This window comes from Eptatretus burgeri, chromosome 4 (genome assembly GCF_056783735.1).
Source record: "Eptatretus burgeri isolate ZD-2024b chromosome 4, Ebu_testis_v1, whole genome shotgun sequence".
Classification (NCBI taxonomy): domain Eukaryota; kingdom Metazoa; phylum Chordata; class Myxini; order Myxiniformes; family Myxinidae; genus Eptatretus; species Eptatretus burgeri.
This window is the reverse complement of record NC_140964.1, coordinates 118,466,642-118,493,605: the sequence shown is the minus strand read 5'-3', so window position 1 is coordinate 118,493,605 and position 26,964 is coordinate 118,466,642. Positions and strand designations below refer to the sequence as shown.

At 43.2% G+C, this 26,964-nt stretch overlaps 1 protein-coding gene across 2 annotated transcripts in view; it reads right to left on the bottom strand.

Annotated features, from left to right (window-relative positions):
- Positions 1-22,442, bottom strand: part of LOC147028964 (SPRY domain-containing SOCS box protein 4-like) — a 206,254-nt gene extending 183,812 nt beyond the window's left edge. The window contains exon 1 of one of the 2 annotated variants that reach the window (XM_085879849.1): positions 22,244-22,442. The gene's annotated coding sequence lies outside the window, so the exon portion shown is untranslated. Of the gene's footprint in view, positions 1-13,430; positions 13,824-22,243 lie in introns of those variants that run through there. The other variant, XM_085879850.1, reaches the window with a different exon arrangement.
- Between the last annotated feature and the right edge of the window lie 4,522 nt (positions 22,443-26,964).

Here is a 26,964-nt window from a genome sequence, read left to right as displayed (position 1 = left end):
ATTTTTCAGAGGAAATCTGATGATTTTAGAAGTTTGACCTCAAGATGACGTTTGACCTTTGACCTCAAAATCAATAGACTTCTCAGTTGAAACTATCTCTACAACTTGGTAATGTTTCATGACGATCGGTTTAGTATTGTGACCTGTCGGCAATAAACAGACAGACAGAAAAACAAAATCGACTGACCAATATACTTAAAAAAATCTTCCATTTTGCAAGTAACAACCAAACGGACCCAAACGCAATACCCTCGCCGAAAGAAAGGGTAATTACAGTTGAAATAGCTATGTCCAACTTTTAGTTGCAGTCTGTGATACCCATAGTATCAGTCAGCCAACCGTTTCTTTTAGCAAAACCAGCCCATCCCTTGGGAAGGGAATCAATTCAAGGATGGATTACTATATACAAGGGAATCAATACAAGGATGGATTAGGTCACTGGCCTTACGAGACCAACTTTTTCATTAAAAAAAAAGTTTAAAAACTAGGACATTTGCAACAAAGCTAGGACATGCACCTCGGCCCCACTGCCAAAGTACACAGTCAAACAAAGCTTGTCAAGCTAATGTATGGATACACTTCAGCCCAAAGACCAAACCACATGGTCAAACACATATATCCGAGCACACAAGGACAGAACGGATGGTCATACCATAACTTTGGGTAAAAAATGTCCATCAGCAAGCAGTTGAGCTGGCAAGCTTATGCCATAATCTTAAACGCCGAATGGTATTTTTCACTGGAATGGTGACCTTGAACCCTAATGTCATACCAGCATTTGTTGCAAGGGTTCCGACTAATTATCGAGTGTGCCTGCAACATCCTCCCACACCTTTAAGAGGACCTGAGCAGCCAGGAAAGAAGATGCAGTCTTAGTCTCACTGTAAACCAGGGGATACCAACAAACGCATCAAGAGGTTTGGAGCATCAACTCTGTGAGTCTGGAAGGTGATTTTGCAAGAACGAATGTTTTTTCCTTTTTTTATATACAGTGCTGAGCCTCATTGAGGAACTAGAACACAGAATGACTCAGGATGTAACAGAACAAAGGAAGAGTATAAAGAGCAGGGTTGTAGCACATAATAGAGGGAGACTTGGAGAAATAATGGATGTTGAGAAGAATGAGGGCAGTGAGGACACAAGGAGTGAACAAGATGGAGGCAGCTGCAAACGTTGATGATCCCTGATCTCACGGCTGAAAACGAGGACCTCCATCCATTGTTGGGAGAGCAAAAGCAACATGTCCAGGGCCGAGTGACTGGTCTGAATCCGACCTGATGGTCTGAGATCAGACTGTTGGAGAAAAGGAAGGATTTGATGTTGATTGTGATGATGGATTCCAGGACCTCATTGGAAGTAAGCTGCAAGGTGTGCAGTTAAAGCGATCCGTTTTTACAATGCAGTGATGTTGGCTGACTTCTATGCAGATGGAAAATGACCTCGAGCAAATTATATGGTGCTGAACAGTGCAGAAAGAGGATGCGCAAGAGCAGCAGAGCAGATTTTTGGGGGTTAGGTGTCCACATTATAGTGGGTTAGATGTGCACAGACCCAACCCCATTCTCTCGGTCGCACACATCTGTTCCTCGTGGCTTGACAAGAAAGATGATTGGAGACGTGTTCAATTGCAGCGGGTAGTCTGTAGCACTGATGTAGCACCTGTACCGATGAACTTTACAGCAGCCCATACTGCTGTGCCACAATGCATTCAATACCGGTTAGGAAAAATATTCTGCTTCTTCTGCTACATCCACAATAGCAGCTATTCGTGCACTGATGAGGGATGAAAGCAGATCGGTGTTCTCCTTCATAGGTAGGCACCAGCCCATGCATTACCCTCACCTGGTTTAGCTTGCGGACCAACACAGTTATTGGGGTATGGCTGCCGTTATGCAAAGGCAGCTTCATCGAGCTCGAGGTGAGAGGTATGTGAATACTCAGGACCAGGACGGTGCAGTTATTCATCAAACTGCTTGGTGGGATGCAGATGACTTCTGCAAAAGGGACTACCTTTGACACAACCTATGACACAACCAATATTCTCAGGATGACAAGGTGCGAACAACTACGATACTACCAAAGATCCATTATTTCAATGTCTTCTGAATTGGGGTCGTGTTATCAGATATCACTTGGTTTGGTTAAATTGCTATATAACAGTTAAGCCAAGTTTAATAATTATAGCTTGTTCCTTACTGAAATTGTGAGACAAAAAAGTGGTGGCAATTTTTCCTAATGAGAGCTTGGGAAGGGCCATATATTTATTGTGTGCAAGCATGCTGAAATTATTGGACTTCAACCTCACTATTCCCTCTCCATGTATGTAATGCTCCAAATTCCAAAGGCTCTATGGTGGGGGAGAGATGGGAAACAGCAGCACTAGTACACAGTGGTGAATATATATTCCATGATACTGCAGGTGGAGGCTTTGTATAACATTTCAAGTGGAAGATGGCAGAAGGGCTTGGCCCTGTAAAAAAATTCTGAGTCAGCAGTTGGTGTTCAAGGCCAGCTTGGAGATGTGATCTGCCAGCGCAGGTTAAAGTGAATATTGATGCTCAGGAGCTGTCGCAACTGTCTCGTCTCCAGAGGCTGACCAGAGGAATAAGTTGGGGGGTGGCGGGGGTGAATTTGACTACCGGTCTTCGTGGAGGAGCAAATTGAGAATATTGGTATTTATTACACCAAAAGACATTTTTGGAAGATGAACAGTTGCTCATTTTCTCCTAATAGACAAATAGGAGTGCTGCCACAGCCCACCTGGTAGAAAAAGGTGGAAATATCCTATTGCAGAGGAGAATCGTCTGCAAAGTGATACAATTGTTTTTCCTGTGATGAAGAGGTCATGGATTTACATAAATGTGCAGAAATCCCTATAAATGGCAGTGTTCGGGGCACTATAGAGTATATATTGTATGTGAGATAAGGATTGATACCTAAAATGGCTGATAAAGCTTCTCAAAGAAGATGAAAATATGAGGAAAAGGACCTGAGAGAAAGGGATTTGCCTCTGCACAATGAAAGACTTGGAGAACTTTCTCAGCTTGCCGAACAGGGAGCTGCCCGTACTGCAAACTCCCGACCATGTGAGCTGCTGCAAGGCGCGAGTGGACGGGCGTGTGCTACACAAATCTCCGAAGGATCGCTATCAGTAAATGGACTTTGAATCTGTGAACATGGCAGGTTTGGTGATTTATTTAATGCATGTCTCCAACTGGAAAGATGATGTTGTGCCTCACCGTTAAACCAAATAGCGGTAACCAACTCTTAAGCAAAGGATATCTTTGCGACGTGAAAATACACAAAGCTTGTGCCAGACATATTTACATGGGAGCTGGATGTATCAGGTAGATTTCCTTGAAAAAGACACCGCATCTCGTTTGGGCACTGCTGAACACAGATGGGAAGGACATATCTGGGGTGTGTGAATGTACAGGGTAAGTTTAAAATGATGGTATTTACTATTGATCATGTCGGAAAGTGGGGTAGGGAGGGAACGATGGGAGCTGTGAGGGATGTTCTAAATATATTGGTTGTTTGGTTCCGGAGCCACGAGAGAAATTATACTAGATTTTTGCATCTATTGCTAAAGGAGAAATGTGTTTGTGTGTGTGTGTGTGTGTGTGTGTGTGTGTGTGTGTGTGTGTGTGTGTGTGTGTGTGTGTGTGTGTGTGTGTGTGTGTGTGTGTGTGTGTGTGTGTGTGTGCATTAGTTTGTTTTTATGCCTCCGGTGACAAAGTTGCAGGTGGCATTATGTTTTCAGGTTGTGTGTCCATCCGTCTGTACGTACATACATCCAAGCAAATTTTATGTTTTCTCTGCAACCACTTATTCGATGACACAAATTTTGACTACTCATGCAGAATTTTTTGATGATAATTATGACATCATAGGTCACGTGGGATGGCAGCCATGTTGGAAAAAAGGGGAAAAAATTGGTCCTCTGTATCTCCTAAACCACACCAGGGAAAAAATTGAAAGTTGACATTTGGCAACAACTTTGCATGGGGAATAAGAGTGAGTTGACAATGACATCATCGGTGAAGTGGTATCCTGGTGAAAATTTGACACGTAGAATGCTGCATTCAATCAGTATGAAAATTTCTGTGGCCTATCTAGGGAAAGATGTGAACACAGAAAAAAAAATATTATGATGTCATCCATCACATGGTTTGGCAGCCATGTTGTTTTATTATTTTTTTTTAACAAAAAAAAAATCTTCTCTAGAACCGCTTTACAGATCAAAGTGAAACTGCACCCAAATGATTGATTTAGCATACTGAATAAAGTTTGATAACTATCATACGTCACATGGTCTGGCAGTCATCTTGGATGTACCCTAAAATCCTCAAAAATATTCTTCCCCAGAATGGCTGGACAGATCAAGGGGAGACTTCACTTATATGTTTCTCAAGCCTTGGGGATACCAGGGTGTTCATGAATAATTAATAGGTCACACTGTCTGGCAGCCATATTGGTTTGAACGAAATTTTAAAAAAAATCTTTCTATTGAACTGCTTCATCAATCAATGTGAAATGTCACCGTTATAATCTAGTGGGCATGTGGAATGTTCGTTTTAAATTTCAACCTGATCGGATGCATGGTCTGGCAGAAAGAATTATTTAATATTTTGAATCTGGGTTCAGGGATTTAAATCAAACTTGGTACAAGTATGTATAATAATGAAATAATGTGGGGCAGAGGCATACTGGTGACATCGTGACGTCGAAGGTTGTCATTCTCGTTACCTTCGCATTCTGCGAAAGGTTATGTTTTGGTCGGCGTGTATTTATCTATTTGTAATCTTGTGATTCGTATAACTCAAAAAGTATTAAACCTAATTGCATGAAATTTAGTGGGATGATTGGTTATTAGCCAGGAAGCATTCGATTAGATTTTGGGATCGTTCGGGTCAAAGGTCAAGGTCAAGGTCACGAAAAGGTCAAAATCGTCTTTTTACGATAACACGGTCAATTTTTATTCAATTTGCATGCAACTAATGCCAAAATGTTCAGAATTCAAGGCCTCATCTTGTGATATGCAATATGACACAATGACACCCATACTCTTGTTACCGGTTAGGGGTCAAAGGTCAGGGGGGGTCACGACCTTGAAAAATATGCGGTTTTTGTCATAACGCGGTCAATTCTTGTCCGCTTTACATGAACCCAGCACCAAAATGTTCAGAATTTAATGCCCAATCTTGTGACACAATGACATCATAACACATGTCACCGGTTGGGGTAAAATGTCGGGGGGGGGGGGTCACGCCCTTGAAAAATATGCGGTTTTTGGCATAACTCAGTCAATTCTTATTCGATTTGCATGAAACCAGCATCAAACGAGATTACCTTCTCTTGTTGAAACGTTGTATTCACCGAGCTTGCGAGTGAAGACTCGCCAAAACGACGTGAGTTGATTGTTGTTTAGTCCGTAGCCCCCGAAAGTCGGGGGGGGGGTAATGACATTACAGATATGTGGTTTGTGTCATAAGACCATTCATATGAAACCAGTTCCCCACACTCATACCAAGAACAAAAAAGGTAGTGGCGGCGAAGGTATGCGCTCTATGAGTGCCCGTTCTAGTTTAATAATATATCCATTTATCAACTTTTCTCAACAGGACATGGCATCTTTTGTGTCCACACCAAAATGTGGTTAACGTAACTGATAACTCCCCCCTTTCTCATCCGACCCCCTACCTCACCCCATATTGCTCTGAACACCATGGAAATAGAACTCACAATAGTGGCATGAAGCAAAGAGCCTCATGAGTTGCTCTCTATATGCTGTAGACATTGCTGTTAACGTCATGGACAGAGCTCTCGGTATAGATGGGAAAACTGTCAGTAAAATATATTTTCAAGAAATAGGTAAAACTTTGACACAGTTGATAACAATAATATAATATAATTTCCGAGATCCCTTACAAGGAACGTAAATGCAGAATGATGGCATTTGGCCCATTAAAGCCTGTACAATGGTTGCTAACCTATTGGTGTTTGTCCATGCTCTATCATTGTTAATACTGACCATCGAGCATAGAAGCAGCACATACAATTTTCTAAGTCTCTGGTATGATTCAGACACGGTTTGAAACACTGACCTCCCATGCTCAGAGCAGATGCTCTAACCATTACGCCATTGAGTTGAGTTATAATACTGATATAATTGTGATGGATAAGTTAAGAGATTATAGACCATTTATATTCTTGCATGACCCAACGTGACAATGCAAATGAGGTGAAGACCATGTAATGTACCATTAATTGTGCACAAGTGGTGATGTCTCTTTGTGACAAAGAGACGCTCTATATCACAAACGGCAATTAATGGCCAAAACGTACTAGATGCATTATTTCCAAATTGTGTGGTGTGTTTCAGCCTCCATTTCGGTCCAATTTGATCTGTGATATCAGAGCAGAAGCGGTTCATGACCTCCTATTGGACATTGTAGACATACACTAAATAGTATGTGCAGTACATTGCTTACTTCACTGCACCCACTATGAGCACACGAGTTACAGCGAACCACCTGGTTTCTAATATTCACATAATATCGTGAAAATACAATTTATTAAACAAATGATGAAATGGGATCATCATCATCATCATCACCATCATGTGTAATGCTCCATACAGAGGAGTCAGTTCTGCCAAAGCAATTTCTTGCCGAATGTTACAATCCTAGATGGGCCACCACTCCAACACTGGATACACAACTGAAAGTGCAGTAATGTGGACTATGGCCAAGGTCCCAGAGATAGCTCGTCTACACTCGTGAAGGATACCATGGAATCTGTAACGCCCACCAACTAATGCTGGCAGACAGGAGTTTTACGCCCAATTTAACAATCATCCGAGGGATGGCACACACACTTATGTCTCGCCCTGCATGTGAAAACACCAGAACGACAGTTTAGAGCTGGGCTGATATTCGAGCCGAGGCTAGACAGCTCAGAGGCGAGTATGCATAACCTCTAGACTATCCTGCCAGTCCTAGGAATAACAGCAACAAAATATAAAATTTTTGCAAAATATTGAATTATACTTAACAGTTAGAAATAATCATTCGGGAAAGCTAATTTACATACTGGAATCGTGACTGTGCAGTAAAACTATGAAATTGAAACAACAGTAAGAAAAAAAAAAACTTTCAATGATCAAAGCCTACTAAACGGTTAGAGTCAAGCAATCCAACACTCAAAATTCAGTATTAGTTTTACTAGAAACCTGACAAATCATGTCAATAATTGAGTTCCAAGTTACTTGTTGGATGACATGACATAGTGGAACCGTTGTAGCTACATAGAAGTATTGTTTCTACTCCAAATGGGCACACTTGCAGATTCAAAAGGTCAACCTCACCTTGATATCTAAATAGGTGGCATTCAAAGCCACATTTGATTCAACAATCAGAAGAAAAAGTAATAATAAGATCCATAATCAGATAAGATTCAGAGTTACTTGTACTTTGACATCACTGATTCAGCACTCATAACTCCGAACAGCTCCATGTCACAGGATGTAATCTTACAAGCGGTAACGCTTGTGCCAATCAAGCACAGCTGGTACTGTTATGTACTATACTCAATTGCTGGTATCATCATACCATTGGAAAGGCATATCTTGAAAGGTTATCTGAACTCGAAACTTGTGTCAATGGACTATCAGATGTTCGCTACCTGGAGGTAAGCTGGTAAGCGGAACTTGAAGCTTGTACCAACAGGTTGTTGGCTGTTCACTGAGCCTTAACTACTCCCTAATCTCTGCACTCACATTCTGGCTCCTGCATTCACTCTTCCGTTATCCTTCGTGCCACATTCTGCCTTCTGCTACATCTCTCCTCATTCAGTCCTCCATATTTTAACCCACAGTTATTCCTTCCTCTAACGTGGGTTACATCCCTCCTTTGAGAAGTCGACGCCCCACCCTATCCGGAGGTGATGCTTAGCAACACGGTGTTCCCCCAGCTCTTCCCAGGAGTTGATTAGCCACACCTGTGGGGTTCATCCAGAGGCCATGTTTATCCATGGAGACGTGTTAGCCAACCATGTGGGCTCAGATAGAAACTTACGTCTTCCCCTATTTAAACACCTGAATGCTCCCAATTGGGCACACCATTTGGGCTCGTATCAGGCTGGAGGAGGCTGCAAGCACAATGTTTTCCTTACAATCGGTTAGTAAATATGCAAGAGCAAGTTTGTACTCTGGGCCAGGATCCCAAGGACATTATAAACTTTCATTATGTGGTGAGCTCCATACAGATTAGTAGCACAGACGACCAACCAAATAGGGAATGTGAGTTCATCTGATAGCTGTTTCAGGTGAGTTCATGTTTAAGAGAGTGGGGGAGGAGGAACCAGTCATTATTTTCACAAAAAGTTCAAAAACACCATGTACATGTTCATGAAAGATGAATGAATGTATCTCGTATAAAGGATAAAATAATGCATTCCCACTGCCATCTGATTAGTTGATTTTTCAGTAAGGTATGCAAGTTGATATGGGATCAAAGTAAATTCAGCTAATAGGCTACAAAAAGCTCGAAACACCCTATACCTTGATATATAGGTCAAACACAAATACCTTGATAGACGAAATAGAGAGAAATCTCTCCTGAAGGTTGTAAAAAATAACAAGGAGCTGATACTCCAGGTCCACCGTCTTTGGGTGGAATGAGAAAACTAAATCTTGAACGGTTTTTGAAATATTACAAAAGCCAAGTTACCGAGATGGTTGGCATGGCAACATAATTCAGCCAATCACAGCCACGATATAATGAGGTTGAGATAATGTCATGAGGAGTAGATATCTGCAATGTGAAAGTCAACAGTTTTTGAAATATCATGCACACAAGCCAAGTTACCGAGATGGTTGGTATGGCAACATAATTCAGCCAATCACAGCCATGATCTAATAAAGTTGAGATAATGTCATTAGGAATAGATATCTGCAATGTGAAAGGTAAATGTTCAACGGTTTTTGAAATATCGCGTAAACAAGGGTACATGGACAGATGATCCGTTTGCTGGTCGGTCGGTCGGTCGGTCGGATGGAGCTCATTTTAATGTTCCCCCCTCCCCCCCATCTCTGACCTTGTCTGAAGGTCAAGGGACAACAATGCCTAAGGGAGAGTGCAGCAGCATGCATACATTTTAAGAACCAGTCTTTATGGACACATGTTCTCAATTGAGAGAGGCCTTTTTATACACATGAAATGGTTTAAAAAATAATCTCAAAACTGTGACAATCCAAAAATCTGAACACATTCATTTCAGCTTGAAGACCAACGTACGCGCAGTCATATAAAGCTTGTCAATAAAATATGCCATGCACCCTGACCCGAAGGCCAAAATGCATGCATGGTCTTACAAGGGACGTTTACACCTTTTTATTCTAATTTGAAAAAGGTTTAAAAGTTAAAAAAAAACCTCAAAACATCAGGACAAAGCTAAGCACTGTACATGAACCTTAACTTAAAGACCACTGTGCGAGTACACAGTCACCCAAAACTTTTCAAAGGAAGACATGGATTCTCCTTGATCTCAAAGCCAAAATCTATGGCTTTCCAAAAATATATAAGACACATGCAACCTTTTTACATACATACTTTTTACATAAAGCGAGGCTCATAATAAAACCAGAAGACAAAGACAAATGGAGTGGTGTCGTATTGACAGTGGGGCAGTGGAGAACAGGTGGATACACACAGACCACAGGTAAGAGTAACCTGGAGAAAGGGCGTGGGGGAGGAAGATGAACAGGGTGAGTTTGTGCCGGTATAAAATCTTATGGGTGTGGATGGAAGACAATATAATATGGTGGTGTGCTGCCAACTTGAAAATTTGGACAAGGAGAATGATTGTACCAACACAGAGAAACAATTCCCAAGAAGGGAGAAAAAAAAAAGGGCAGAAAGTAGCACAGATGTGCAGACAGATTGAACTTGGGCAGGTTAACAAGTAAGGTGTTAACAAGTATGTAAGAAGCAACACAAACATGTTTGAAGGTAAGGGGGCAAAGAGCTGGGGTTTGAGACCAGCTTAGAGATGGTAGAAGACAGAGGTCAGTGACCTGTGTCCAGAACAGAATCTACTATCTGACACTATAGGTCATGATGGAGGGAAAGAGAGAGGAGCACAAAGTGATGGAACTTGACCAGGTGCCACCAGGTCTCAGAGGAGGGATATTGATGAGAAAGTTTGGCTTTCAATGTGACTGCTCGTAAGTGCTTGTTTGTCTGGACATAGACATACACCTGTTGCACGCATTGCAGAGTGACCTAAGGTTTCCCTCAGTTGGATCTGCCTTCCAAGTTGAATAAGCAAGTTGCTTTAAGGCAACTTCCTCATTGCAGGAGTTCATGCACTGTGGCTGTGAAGATTAAGATTGCCACAAGTAATGAGGAATAAACCTGTGCATCAGAGAAACCAAGCATTTATGGAAAAACTCCCAACAGCAATCAATGTCTGTCACAGATAAGACATTCAATCAATCAGTGAGTGAGATAGCAGAAGGAAAACTATGCCAGTCGGCCTTGGTAAACTGCCAGACGCCGCAATGCATTTGCAGCTTTCTGACTACAACCAACGAGAACAACACTTTCACCAAGATGTGGTCGGAGGAGCCGAATATGGCAGAGGACGAGCAGGTAAGGTGAGCAGCAAAATTTGTCAGAAACAAGTCCAGAAGTGAGAATAATTTAAGTGGAGATCTGAGATGGGAAAATCGAACAAAGAAGATCGAACAAAGCCTGTCCAATCACAGAAGGCCTCATCAACTGCCACTTTTCCAGTTATTTGAGAGTTAATTACACAACAACTCGCCATGACGTAGCTGCAGAAACACAATGGCGAGTTAAGCCTCCCCCTATAGCATAGGGGAGGGCTTATTGCTGTTGTACTGTTTGCTTTGATAATTAGCGCCCCCAATTTTTAATGGTGCCACATAGTTTTTAAACCCTAGAAGTACTAAACCACCATTGAGAAGAGAAAAAAAACTTGCATTAATTAAAGATTTCTTTCTTTCTTTTCTTCCAGCACTCTCAACACTCCTAATTTCCGAGCTTTATCTCGGAGCCAGCAGCGACTTTTGCAATGAGATTTTGCAGCAAAACTCGACCAAGGCTCATCTTATCAGAACGAAATTGGCCTCACTAGATAGTCTACAGCAAGTTGCATTTACACTAAATTCACATCATACTCCTCTGGGTTAAAGGTCAAGGCCAAATGGTGGTCTGAAAAAAAGAATGCATTTTTTTTATCATTGCTCATTTTGTCGATGCGGAATCTCAAAGACCGCTCGACATTCCGAGATGTTCTTGCATCATACTAGTGCACCTGCACCGAAATTGTGCACCTGATATTTGATCCATGTCCTTGACCTACTTTTTTAGGATTGTGACCTAATTAACAAAAAACACCGTTTTCATCATAACTTGAATAATTTTCCTCCGATTTTCATGACGCTGTGATTTATTTTTGGACAGATTGTAGATGGCAACACATTCTTGTAATTGACACTGTCTCCCTAAATGTTGAAGATAAAGGTCATATTGTGGTGTGGAAAAAATATGGCCATCATTGGATCATGAGCCAAGGGTAAGTCGTGGGCAATCTCCAAGGGTAAGCCTTCTCCTGCCGTGGAAGGCTTACCCTTGGCTATCGCTTTGTGATCACAGATATCTCGTTGTTGAGCAACCGACTCACAGCTGCGAGCTGTAGTGGTGGCACTTGAAGTCATCGCAGATGGTTAAGAGAGAACTTGGGTTGGAGGTTAGAAGATTCATGCTGCCAGTGAGAAGACACACAAAACAGAAACAGCAGATCCTGACCCAAAAACCAAAATGGATAGTCATTACAAAGCTCACATTGCTCTTTCTCAATTGCGAAACACATTTTTATACAAACAAGGTTAAAAATAATCAAAACATTGTGACAAAGCTAAACACATGCACTCTCAGACCAAAATATGTGGTCAAATAATAAACAAATACCTCTTGGCCCGAAGGACAGAATGCATGGTGTAGCAAGCTCATTTGCTGTTCTGGTCTTCTAGCATTAGCAGCAAAACAAAATCAGGTTAAATTGTGGAGCAAGCCAACTGCAAGTAATTGTTATACTACGGACATGAGCACGCAAAATAATATGAAGGGTAGCAGGAAGTAAAGCAAATGAGATCCATTTACAAATTGGTTATGACCAAAATGTCATCAGATTGGATTGACCACACAACGGAGTGAGAATCATAAAGGTATGAATAGTAAGAGGAAATTTCATTCAAATAAATGACAAACAAAGATATTGCAAAAAAAAACGAAGAAGAAACAAAAGGAAAGGATTCAAAAGCAAAGTTGAATGACCAACTGGAAGATCAACTTATTGTTTTACAAGGACATGAAATTTAAAAATCCACCAAAAGATCTTATATCTGCACAGAACATTCAAATGAAAAAAGAATTCGTGTCAGCCGTTTCACTTCCTCGATTTTGCGAAAGGATGTTTTTTTTATATAATAACCCTTTAAATATTTCTTTGAGATGGCTTTAAGACCAGTAACTTTGAGCCATGTATCCTGGGTTCGAATCTCGACCCAGCTATAAACTATTGCCCCCAGTGGTGTTTCACAGGCATCAATGTGTGCGCCGGTCCTTCTGTCAGAGGTTAAGCCGGAGGACTCATCTGCTCGTGCTGGTTGGGGAAGTTGGTGGGCGTTAAAGATCCCAGAATGTCTTAAACAGAGAGTAGGAAAGCTCTTGGCAGGACTCTGAATAAATTACAAATTATTGCCACAGTCAAACATCAAGTCAGGCCAGGCAGTTGCAGAAAGATTTGGGCCAGAGACATTCTCACTGGCCACCCCCAAAAGAGCTAAGCTGAGGTGTCGTTCCTTTCCTTTCTCATGGTTTTCTTTGATTTCAGTGGTCTCAGCTATTTTTGATTTTACAAACTATAAAATTTGCATTTACAGTGAGAACCAGCACACCGGAATATGTTATTTCGTAAATTTACATTTGAAAAGGTATAACTGTGTGACACCTTTACACGAGTCTGTGAATTGTGTGTAGTTAGTCAATACTGTCTCAGGGTGCTCAATGAATGTGCAAGGCTATAGTTATATGAAATGCCATTCAAATAAATTGTGATGCTGCAACTATAGTCATGATGCACAGGACCGTACGACAATTTGCAGAAAAAGGCAAGTACAGTATAATAACTACACACTCAAAATAAGGGTGCATGGCATTCAAAACCAGTGTGCTCGGAAGACCTCTGCGTGCCACCATTGGCAAAGCACCACACTATCGTGCAACGGATCAAGATCGCTCTTGAGAAGGGCAGAGTGACCAACGGAAAGACAAATGCAACAGCAAAATTAATTGCACGCCAAAATCAAGGACGGATCGAAAATGTGGAAAATTACTTACGATGTTGGAATGAAGCCCAAGAAGTCATACCGCGGAAGCAGAACCTGTTCAGAATGTGGACCTTTGCTATTGCGAGTCACAGCAATTCATGTGATCCATTTTGTTGATTTACAGGTCGGCAATGATGAAGCAAAAGCAAAGAGTCCACAAAGTCCATTTGACGTGCTCTGATAGTAGTATTGTGCAGTGCAATTGAAGTAAAAAAAGACCAGCAGCTACTAAGTTACATTATGGGAGGCCATGGTGCATTAAAGAGAATCTGTGCCAGAAAAATAGCATTTCAGATCCTCCAATACATCCACTGTACAATGAGCTTTAGATGACATTGACAGCATGTTCTTTCTGCTAAATGAGAGCAGATTTAATTGCCTGAAAAGACATGAACAGCAAAATTGTTGTGCAGGCTGCTTTCAGAAAATCTGTTCTCTCAGACATCACATTTAAAAAGCATTCGTGCTGTTTATGTTTCACTGCCAAATGACGTCGTGCACAGCTAATGGATGGCACTTCACGCAGAAAACAGGCCAGGATAGCACTAGCTCACTTTGAAGTTTATGGCTAAAGCAAACAAAGAGGTGACTCTGAAGATCATTTGGAAAGGGAATCATTTTGATAATCGACCTGCAATGTGGGGTCCAACTTTCTCCTGTAGCAACGTAATACAGTTTCTTTCTGAGCAAGGAGATCAAGTTGCTACCAGCCCTGGAGGAGTAATGGTTTGAGTGTCCGCTCTGAGTCTGACTGAGTCACACCAAAGACTTCAACCCTTTGACCCCTGAGCTCCATGGACTTTTGCCTCACCCACCCTGGGCTCCTTGGAGAAAAATCTGGCCACTTGGGTATGGGGACGTTTGAATAGTGGTTGGTAAACCGGCCGCTTGGGAATATGGACTTTTGAATAGTGTCTGGTAAACTGGCCGCTTGGGAATATGGACGTTTGAATAGTGTCTGGTAAACTGGCCGCTTGGGAATATGGACTTTTGAATAGTGTCTGGTAAACTGGCCGCTTGGGTATATGGACTTTTGAATAGTGTCTGGCAAACTGGCCGCTTGGGAATATGGACGTTTGAATAGTGTCTGGTAAACTGGCCGCTTGGGAATATGGACGTTTGAATAGTGGCGGGTAAACTGGCCGCTTGGGAATATGGACGTTTGAATAGTGGCGGGTAAACTGGCCGCTTGGGAATATGGACGTTTGAATAGTGGCTGGTAAACTGGCCGCTTGGGAATATGGATGTTTGAATAGTGGCGGGTAAACTGGCCGCTTGGGAATATGGATGTTTGAATAGTGGCCGGTAAACTGACTGCTTGGGTGTATGGATGTTTGAATAGTGGCCGGTAAACTGGCCGCTTGGGAATATGGACATTTGAATAGTGGCTGGTAAACTGGCCGCTTGGGTATATGGACTTTTGAATAGTGGCTGGTAAACTGGCCGCTTGGGAATATAGACGTTTGAATAGTGGCTGGTAAACTGGCCGCTTGGGAATATGGACGTTTGAATAGTGGCTGGTAAACTGGCCACTTGGGTATATGGACGTTTGAATAGTGGATGGTAAACTGGCCGGTTGGGAATATGGAGGTTTGAATCGTGGCTGGTAAACTGGCTGCTTGGGTATATGGACGTTTGAATAGTGGCTGGTAAACTGGCCGGTTGGGAATATGGAGGTTTGAATAGTGGCTGGTAAACAGGCCACTTGGGAATATGGAGGTTTGAATAGTGACCGGTAAACTGGTCGCTTGGGAATATGGAGGTTTGAATAGTGGCTGGGAAACTGGCCACTTGGGTATATGGACGTTTGAATAGTGGCTGGGAAACTGGCCGCTTGGGAATATGGACGTTTGAATAGTGGCTGGTAAACTGGCCGCTTGGGAATATGGATGTTTAAATAGTGGCCGGTAAACTGGCCGCTTGGGTATATGGACGTTTGAATCGTGGCTGGTAAATATGGCTGCTTGGGTATATGGACGTTTGAATAGTGCCTGGTAAACTGGCCGGTTGGGAATATGGAGGTTTGAATAGTGGCTGGTAAACTGGCTGGTTGGGAATATGGACGTTTGAATAGTGGCTGGTAAACTGGCCGGTTGGGAATATGGACGTTTGAATAGTGGCTGGTAAACTGGCCGCTTGGGTATATGGACGTTTGAATACTGGCTGGTAAATATGGCGGTTTGGGTATATGGACGTTTGAATAGTAGCCGGTAAACTGGCCGCTTGGGAATATGGAGGTTTGAATCGTGGCTGGTAAACTGGCCGCTTGGTTATATGGACGTTTGAATAGTGGCTGGTAAATATGGCCATTTGGGTATATGGACGTTTGAAGAGTGGCAGGTAAACTGGCCGCTTGGGAATATGGAGGTTTGAATAGTGGCTGGTAAACTGGCCATTTGGGTGTATGGAGGTTTGAATAGTGGCTGGTAAACCGGCCACTTGGTTATATGGATGTTTAAATAGTGGCCGCTAAACCAGCCACTTGGGAATATGGAGGTTTGAATAGTGTCCGGTAAACTGGCCACTTGGGAATATGGAGGTTGCAATAGTGGCTGGTAAACTGGCCACTTGGGAATATGGAGGTTTGAATAGTGGCTGGTAAACTGACCGCTTGGGTATATGGACGTTTGAATAGTGGCTGGTAAACTGGCCGCTTGGGAATATGGAGGTTTGAATAGTGGCCGGTAAACTGGCCGGGAATACTGGCCGGGAATTTGGGAATCGGGCGGTTTGAATTGTGGCCGGTAAACTGGCCGCTTCGGAATACGGAGGTTTGAAGAGTGGCTGGCAAACTGGCCGCTTGGGAATATGGAGATTTGAATAGTGGCTGGTAAACTGGCCACTTGGGAATATGGAGTTTTGAATTGTGGCTGGTAAACTGGCCGCTTGGGTGTATGGATGTTTGAATAGTGGCTGGTAAACCGGCCGCTTGGGTATAAGGACATTTGAATCGTGGCTGGTAAACCGGCTGCTTGGGTGTATGGACGTTTGAATAGTGGCTGGTAAACCGGCCGTTTGGGTATATGGACATTTGAATAGTGGCTGGTAAACTGGCCGCTTGGGTGTATGGATGTTTGAATCGCAGCTGGTAAACCCACCACTTGGGAATATGTAGGTTTGAATAGCAGCTGGTAAACCAGCCACTTGGGTATATGGAGGTTTGAATGGTGGCCGGTAAACCGGCCGCTTGGGTATATTAGCATTTGAATAGTGGCCGGTAAACTGGCCGCTTGGTTATATGGACGTTTGAATAGTGGCCGGTAAACTGGCTGCTCGGTTATATTGGCGTTTGAATAGTGGCCGGTAAACTGGCCGCTTGGGTATATGGACATTTGAATAGTGGCCGGTAAACCGGCCCCTTGAGTACATGGAAGTTTGAATAGTGGTTGATAAAATGGCCGCTCAGGTATATGGAGGTTTGAATAGCAGCTGGTAAAATGGCCACTAATATTCAAAGAGTTAAATGGTACGTGCTGCTTCCTTGCTGATGCTCAGCATTTTAAAAGGAGAGTATATGGACCAGGAACCAGAAGTGTTTGTAATAACAGTGCAATCTTTTTTGGGCCTAAAATTACCTCCTCTTGTGTCAAAGTTCCTTGGAAGGGAACAATTATTATTATTATTATTATTATTATTATTATTATTATTATTATTTTTCTAGAGCTCTGTCATGGTCTGGTGGCAAACGCAGAGACTTGGGAAATCAGATATACTAGTTAAACCAGCTTTTCACCAGTTGATGCTTGAAAAGTACCAACAACAGTCCATGGGACGAAATTTGAAGCTTCATGCAGATACCAAGCCTGTAATTCAAAGCAGCTAATAAGGGATCATTATTTTAAAACACAGACTTATTCCTCACAGGATCATTGAAGTAAATTGAAGACAGGAAGTCTCCAGACAGCACTACCTTGGACTACCATTCCAACTATAAGGCACAGTGTGCAACAGTGACGTGCATTTTTACATGTCCACATTAACACCAGTCTTGGACTGCAGCTCTGTCTGCCTTAATGGTTTCAAAAGTAAAACAAAATGGTGAGTATGTAACGATGATGTAAAGAACACAATGAATGCCGAAAACAAAAACATCACTGGCAAAGAGGCAAAGGTGGAGTACAGAATGAAGAAGAAGAAGAAAAGGGAGGGGGGGGGGAGTAAACAAAATAGAAGAAAGGAAGTGAAACAAAGACAAAACCCACTACCAAAAACCATACAGGATTGAGGAAAACCCACACTACCACAAACCATGCAGAATGGAGTAAAACCCAAACTACCAAAAACCATGTAGGATGGAGTAAAACCCACACTACCAAAAACCATGCAGGATGGAGTAAAACCCACACGACCAAAAACCATACAGGATGGAGGAAAACCCACACTACGAAAAACCATGCAGGATGGAGTAAAACCCACACTACCAAAACCATGCAGAATGGAGTAAAACCCACACAGGATGGAGTAAAACCCACACCACCACAAACCATGCAGGATGGAGTAAAACCCACACTACCAAAAACCATGCAGGATGGAGTAAAACCCACACTACCAAAAACCATGCAGGATGGAGAAAACCCACACTACCAAAAACCATGCAGGATGGAGAAAAATCATACACTACCACAAAACATGCAGAATGGAGTAAAACCCACACTACCACAAACCATGCAGGGTGGAGTAAAACACACACTACCAAAACCATGCAGGATGGAGTAAAACCCACAATACCAAAAACCATGCAGGGTGGAGTAAAATCCAAACTACACCGACCATGCAGGATGGAGCAAAATCCACACTACAAAAACCATGCAGCATGGAGTAAAATCCACACTACAAAAAACTGTGCAGGATGGAGTAAAATCCACACTACCAAAACCATGCAGGATGGAGTAAAACCCACACTAGCAAAACCATGCAGGATGGAGTAAAACCCACACTACCAAAACCATGCAGGATGTAGTAAAACCCACACGACCAAAACCATGCAGGATGGAGAAAAAAAACCCCACACGACCAAAACCATGCAGGATGGAGTTAATCAACTGGAACAAACACTCTGCAGGAAGGAGTAATCCCACTGGAACAAACACTTCATGGGATGGAGTAAACCCACTGGAACAACTACAATGCAGGATGGAGTAAATCTACTGGAACAAACACTCTACAGGATGGAGTAAACTCACTGGAAGAAACACTCTGCAGGATGGAGTAAAACCCACTGCACCAAACATCAGAGGATGGAGTAAAACTCACTGCACAATTAATTAGAGGATGGAGTAAATGGGTGCCAGCTGGTATCCTGTGTTGGAGTGGCAACCCGTCCAGAAATGAGCCCAATCGCGAAGTAGACACACTTAAGCAGCTCCAACGCTCTCCACAGAGTATGGTCCCATTGGATGGATGGATAGAGTAAAACTCACTGGACTAAATATTACAGGATGGAGTAAAACTCAACACACTAAACATCAGAGGATGGAGAAAAAACGACTCTACAAAGCATCAGAGGATGGAGTAAAACCACTCTACAAAGCATCAGAGGATGGAGTAAAACCACTCTACAAAGCAGAGGATGGAGTAAAACCCACTCTACAAAATAGAGGATGGAGTAAAATCACTCTACAAAGCATCAGAGGATGGAGTAAAAACACTCTACAAAATATAGCATGGAGTAAAACCCACTGCACAAAACATCAGAGGATGGAGTAAAACTCACTGCACTAAACACTCTGAAGGATGGAGTAAATCCCACTTGACTAAACATCATTGGAAGGAGTAAAACCTACTCCATTAAACTTCCGAAGATGGAGCAAAACCAACTCTATTAAATGTCAGAGGATGGAATAAAACCAACTGCACAAAACATTAGAAGATGGAGTAAAACCCCCTCGAGTAAGCATCAGAGGATGGATTAAAATGCATTGTACTAAACAACATGCAAGATGGAGTAAAACCCACTGCACGAAACACCATGCAGGATGGAGTAAAACTCACTGTGTACAAAACATCAGAGGATGGAGTAAAACTCACTGTGTACAAAACATCAGAGGATGGAGTAAAACCCACTGCAAGAAACACCATGTAGAATGGAGTAAAACTCACTGTGCACAAAACATCAGAGGATGGAGTAAAACCCACTGCACAAAACACCATGCATGATGGAGTAAAACTCACTGTGCACAAAACAGAGGATGGAGTAAAACCCACTGCACAAAACACCATGCAGGATGGAGTAAAACTCACTGTGCACAAAACATCAGAGGATGGAGTAAAACCCACTGCACGAAACACCATGCAGGATGGAGTAAAACTCACTGTGTACAAAACATCAGAGGATGGAGTAAAACCCACTGTGCACAAAACATCAGAGGATGGAGTAAAACCCACTGTGCACAAAACATCAGTGGATGGAGTAAAACTCACTGCACGAAACACCATGCAGGATGGAGTAAAACTCACTGTGCACAAAACATCAGAAGATGGAGTAAAACTCACTGTGTACAAAACATCAGAGGATGGAGTAAAACCCACTGCAAGAAACACCATGTAGGATGGAGTAAAACTCACTGTGCACAAAACATCAGAGGATGGAGTAAAACCCACTGCACAAAACACCATGCAGGATGGAGTAAAACTCACTGTGTACAAAACATCAGAGGATGGAGTAAAACCCACTGTGCACAAAACATCAGAGGATGGAGTAAAACTCACTGCACGAAACACCATGCAGGATGGAGTAAAACTCACTGTGCACAAAACATCAGAAGATGGAGTAAGACCAACTGTGCAGTAAAACTCACTGTGCACAAAACATCAGAGGATGGAGTAAAACTCACTGCATGAAACACCATGCAGGATGGAGTAAAACTCACTGTGTACAAAACTTCAGAGGATGGAGTAAAACCCACTGCACGAAACACCATGCAGGATGGAGTAAAACTCACTGTGTACAAAACATCAGAGGATGGAGTAAAACTCACTGTGTACAAAACATCAGAGGATGGAGTAAAACCCACTGTGCACAAAACATCAGAGGATGGAGTAAAACTCACTGCATGAAACACCATGCAGGATGGAGTAAAACTCACTGTGCACAAAACATCAGAGGATGGAGTAAAACTCACTGCACGAAACACCATGCAGGATGGAGTAAAACTCACTGTGCACAAAACATCAGAGGATGGAGTAAAACTCACTGCATGAAACACCATGCAGGATGGAGTAAAACTCACTGTGCACAAAACATCAGAGGATGGAGTAAAACTCACTGCACGAAACACCATGCAGGATGGAGTAAAACTCACTGTGCACAAAACATCAGAAGATGGAGTAAAACTCACTGTGTACAAAACATCAGAGGATGGAGTAAAACCCACTGCAAGAAACACCATGTAGGATGGAGTAAAACTCACTGTGCACAAAACATCAGAGGATGGAGTAAAACCCACTGCACAAAACACCATGCAGGATGGAGTAAAACTCACTGTGTACAAAACATCAGAGGATGGAGTAAAACCCACTGTGCACAAAACATCAGAGGATGGAGTAAAACTCACTGCACGAAACACCATGCAGGATGGAGTAAAACTCACTGTGCACAAAACATCAGAAGATGGAGTAAGACCAACTGTGCAGTAAAACTCACTGTGCACAAAACATCAGAGGATGGAGTAAAACTCACTGCACGAAACACCATGCAGGATGGAGTAAAACTCACTGTGTACAAAACTTCAGAGGATGGAGTAAAACCCACTGCACGAAACACCATGCAGGATGGAGTAAAACTCACTGTGTACAAAACATCAGAGGATGGAGTAAAACTCACTGTGTACAAAACATCAGAGGATGGAGTAAAACCCACTGTGCACAAAACATCAGAGGATGGAGTAAAACTCACTGCACGAAACACCATGCAGGATGGAGTAAAACTCACTGTGCACAAAACATCAGAGGATGGAGTAAAACTCACTGTGCACAAAACATCAGAGGATGGAGTAAAACCCACTGTGCACAAAACATCAGAGGATGGAGTAAAACTCACTGCATGAAACACCATGCAGGATGGAGTAAAACTCACTGTGCACAAAACATCAGAAGATGGAGTAAGACCAACTGTGCAGTAAAACTCACTGTGCACAAAACATCAGAGGATGGAGTAAAACTCACTGCATGAAACACCATGCAGGATGGAGTAAAACTCACTGTGTACAAAACTTCAGAGGATGGAGTAAAACCCACTGCACGAAACACCATGCAGGATGGAGTAAAACTCACTGTGTACAAAACATCAGAGGATGGAGTAAAACTCACTGTGTACAAAACATCAGAGGATGGAGTAAAACCCACTGTGCACAAAACATCAGAGGATGGAGTAAAACTCACTGCACGAAACACCATGCAGGATGGAGTAAAACTCACTGTGCACAAAACATCAGAGGATGGAGTAAAACTCACTGTGCACAAAACATCAGAGGATGGAGTAAAACTCACTGCATGAAACACCATGCAGGATGGAGTAAAACTCACTGCATGAAACACCATGCAGGATGGAGTGACCAAGTTCAGCGAACAGTGCAAGTAAACTCTTGAACGCAAAGTGTTACTAAAGCTCTCCATCCGTGCGCAGGAACTTTTTTTCTCAGTTTTCGTACAGCCAACCCACCCACTGCAGCCGAACGGGCTGTCACAGGTTGTCGCGGGAAGTGCAGTGCAGACAGCCGCACCGAACGGGCACAGACCGGAGGACCGAGCGCACTTCCCGCCCGTCTCCGTCATGGAGAGCGGACACAGACCCGCGAACCAGGCGGTCACCGTTCCTGTACTCACGTGAAGGAGATCATGTGGAGGAGCAAGCTTTGCGATGGGGCTGTGGTTTGGTGGTGCTCAGAGATGTCTCCTGGGTGGTGAGCAGGTCACATAGTTCTTCAAATGATCGCTGCGGCAGCACAGCGGATTTTCCTTTTCGGGTTCATGAACATCCCTCTCCCTTCTGTCTCTCTTTCCACTTCCCCCTCCCCACCCCACAAGCTTCCTCCCACCCTGAGCTGTTGGAGTATTGGCGAAGTCTGGGCGGTGGCTCCTTGTGGGAAGAAAACTGAGAGCGGCCTGGCCCAGGGCGCCCTCTATTGGACCGGGTTAGTAAGAGTATTCCACATGGGAACCCCACTCAGATCAGGTCAGGTCAGGTCAGGTGAGGGACGTCGAGCACGGGAGTCATGATGGGGGAGCCCACGTTATTCCCATGATGGGGGAGCCCACGTTATTCCCATGATGGGGGAGCCCACGTTATTCCCATGATGGGGGAGCCCACGTTATTCCCATGATGGGGGAGCCCACGTTATTCCCATGATGGGGGAGCTCACGTTATTCCCATGATGGGGGAGCTCACGTTATTCCCATGATGGGGGAGCTCACGTTATTCCCATGATGGGGGAGCCCACGTTATTCCCATGATGGGGGAGCCCACGTTATTCCCATGATGGGGGAGCCCACGTTATTCCCATGATGGGGGAGCTCACGTTATTCCCATGATGGGGGAGCCCACGTTATTCCCATGATGGGGGAGCCCACGTTATTCCCATGATGGGGGAGCCCACGTTATTCCCATGATGGGGGAGCCCACGTTATTCCCATGATGGGGGAGCCCACGTTATTCCCATGATGGGGGAGCCCACGTTATTCCCATGATGGGGGAGCCCACGTTATTCCCATGATGGGGGAGCTCACGTTATTCCCATGATGGGGGAGCCGTTATTCTCATGATGGGGGAGCCCACGATCGTGACCGAGCCAAATCTGCTGTCCAAGGTGTCAAACGGTTTTCTTGAGGATTACATCAAAAAACATGACTCTCGAGCAGCCGAAGACAGTGTTGAGAATATAAAACTACAAATGAAACCATTTTTAATCCAACAAACATCTCCCCGTTCTAATCTTGAACAAAATACAACTACATGTTCTACAATGCTGCACCCCTAGGTCATACCATGTAAAAAAATAAAATAAATCTTACCCTGCAGATCTTTCTCAATCTTCAACATGAACTCTCCCTCTCCTGGCCCCACAGCTCCTCTCTCCATCCACACCAACGACTTACCAGGTGGTGGTTGTAGTGGTGGTTGTGGTGATGGTGGTGGAGGTTGGAGTGGTGAATTTCATCTTCATTGGTGAGGCCTGAATCGTCGAGAAACGTTTTTATATTTTAACTTCGTGATACATGTACAAGCATCATTTGGAAGGAAAATTTACGAGGTGTCTTCAAAATGTTCTAAGAACGAGACACTCGCAATAGTCCAAGAAATGCCAAGTTGTAGAGATAGTCTCATCTGAGAAGCCTATTGATTTTGAGGTCAAAGGTAAAAGGTCATCTTTGGGTCAAATTTATAAAATCGTCATTTTTCATCCGGATTGACTTGAAAGTTAAACAGCAATTGTATAGTGCGTTACTAAATTGTGAAACCAACTATTTTTGAGATGAAAATGTCAAAGGTCAACTAAAGGGCAACCATTGAAAATCATCAATTTTCAACTGAAAAATAATCAATTTACATTCCAACAACTTGAAAGTTGAATAGGATTTGCATCGTCCATCACTGAATTGGGAAAGCCACTATTTTTTTGTGGTGAAAAGGTCAAAGGTCAAACTTCTGAAATCATCAAATTTAATCTGAAAAATCATCAATTTTCATCTGGTTAACCTGAATATTAAGCAGCAATTGCAGAATGCATCACTGAATTTGGAAACCAACTATTTTTGAGGTCAATATGTCAAAGGTCAACTCAAGGTCAAACTTCTGAAATCATCAATTTCAATGTGAAAAATAATAAATTTTCATCCAATTGACCTGAGCTTTGAAGTAGATCGTCAAATTTAAGCTTAATGAAATGTATAATTTGATGTATCCATGGCAACCTTTGGAGAGGGGTGGATTTTGCAAGTATCGTGCTCTGCACGACGTCTTTTTTCTTGTTTGTTTGTTTGCCCGCACAGAACGCGAGTCGGTGTATTGATTACATTCGACCCCTTGAGACCCTTAAGACCCCTAATGCCCCGTTTGAACCCTTCGACGCTTAACAGCCTGTTGACCCTATAGACCCCTGAGACGTATACTCCTGAAACCCCTCAGATCCTGTTTTACCATTTAGAACTCTAAGACCCTGATATATTCCGTTATACCCTTAAATCCCTTTGACTCCTTTATACCCTTTTAGACCTTTCGGCCTTTAGACGTTCATTCCTTTCAGACCTTATAATAACATTTAGACCCCTTTGGCAGTTTTTTTTACATACATAGTCGAGGCTCGTGGAAGAGCTAGTACAGTGAACGGATCAGGACATATCAGACAAAAACAGGATGCAAAACACGCAAAGGGAGCAGAAGAGAGAGGGGGGAAACACCAACAGCAAGGTAGAAGGTCAAGATAGAGGGAGACTTGGACAAACAATAGATTTGAGGAGGAATGGTGGGGGGGGGATGGGCAAGAGAGGAAACATGGGGTGGACAAGATGGATACAGAAGGAAACTCCAAGGAGGGAAAACTGGAAATTTGGAAATGAGGAGGGATTGGGTTGGGTTAACGAGGGTAGAAAAGATCATGATTTTGGATTGGGGATAATTTGAGATGGTGGTGAACAGCTGTCTTGAAGACCTGGAGGGAAGAATAAGATTGAAGAGGATGTGGAAGCTGTTCCACAGGTGGGAAAAAAGAGAAACAAATGAGTGGTGGTGAGCACTGATCCTGGATGTAGGTAGTTTCACCAGAAGTGGGTTGATGATGGACTGTGTCAGCCCTGCAGAACCTGTGAGGGACAAAGCACAGAAAGAGGAAAGGGTGCAAGACCAGAAAGGAGGCAGTGGAAGAAAAAGAGAACACCGACTTGTCTGTGATTGCAAAGTGATAGGCCCATATAATCACTCAGTTTAATCGCAGGAGATTCCAATAATATTAAATAACTTGGTTTCCACGGTATAAGGCTGAGCAAGTTGTGAGGCAGGGAAGCCAGCCCAGAAGGGAGGGCAGTACTCCATCAAGCTGTGGATGAAGGCCTTGTAGGTGGATAGGAGTTCAGGTGTGCCAATGAAGGACTTTGTACAACGGAGGATGCCCAGTCGGCATCTGGATTTGGAGACCAACTTTGAAATGTGGTTTGCCAAAGAAAGATCATGGCTGACAGTGAGACCCAGGAGCTCGAATGACTAAATTTCCTCAAGAGGCTTGTTAAGAAAGTTGATGGGAGTGTTTGCTAGATGGTCCTTTCCGGAGAGATAGTGAGAGTGTGAGATTTGTCAATATTGAAAGACATATTCCAAGTGTTTGACCAGCTTGTGATTTTTTTCAAGGTCTGAAGAGAGGGAAGAGGCCGCAGCCCCCCTGTCTGAGGGAAGAGGCATGTCATGGCAGAGGGTGGAATCATCAGCAAATAGATAGAGGATTTTCCAGAGAGTCAGAGAGATCATTGATGAAGATCAGTAATAGGAATAGGAGACCTTGCGGTACTCCAGCCTTGACAGGGAGAGGAGATGAAAGGATTCAATCCAATGAGCACCACAGCTGTTGGCTACGAGAGTAGAGGAAATCAGTAAGCCATGTGTGGAGTTGGCCTTGGATGTAATCGGCCCATAATCAGTGGGTTTGGAGATTAAGGCAGAATGCCCGACTGTATCGAAAGCATGAGATACATCTTTGATCTCATATCTGACATTGAGGGCTTCCATCCACTGTTGCGTGAGTAGAAGCAGCATGTCCAAGGTGGAATGACCTGGTCTGAAACCAAACTGGTGATTTAGGATGAGAATAAATGAGTGATCTGAGATGAGACGGCACATACATTGGCATCCTTGTGTTTCAAGGGTAGGGTGATTCATCAGTTTACAGCTGAGTTGGGATTCGAAATAAGGCTAGACCACTAAGCCATCTTGTCAGCCTGGACTGACATCTATGTTGTGTGAAAAGGGAGGTCAAAATTCCGCCACATTTATGCATGTACTAAATAGATGGCTTCCCAAAACTCCCTAGGTTCCACGGTTATCTCTTTAACATCCATGATTACTGGGATAAAGACCTTGAAATGCACCAAATTATCTGTGGAAATGGTGGTACCAATTCAGAAATGTTTTTTATAAAAATGGTTTGAGCAATAGGGTGGGCACAGGACCCAATGCAAGCAGACAGGAGTCACGGAACGCCCAGTTTAACGTCCATCCCAGCGATGGTGTTCACATTGATGTGTCATCATGCATGCTAACACACCAGAATGACAATTTGTAGCTGGGCCGAGATTCAAACCCAAGCAAGACAGCTCAGAGGAGAGTGCACATACTTTGAGGCTATCCTGTCAGGAGGAACAATACATGAATGGGAAATAAATCTATTCAATCGATTATGAAATCGATCATACAACCCAGCCACTGCATGGTAATTAAGTGCATGCGGTTAAACAGCGCTCCATTACAACCACATGTTGGCAATCATGATGCAGCTTTTCATGGGCCTAATGGCTTCCTGTGTATAGCAATAATATATTAGTTTTACTGTCAGGGAGCAACG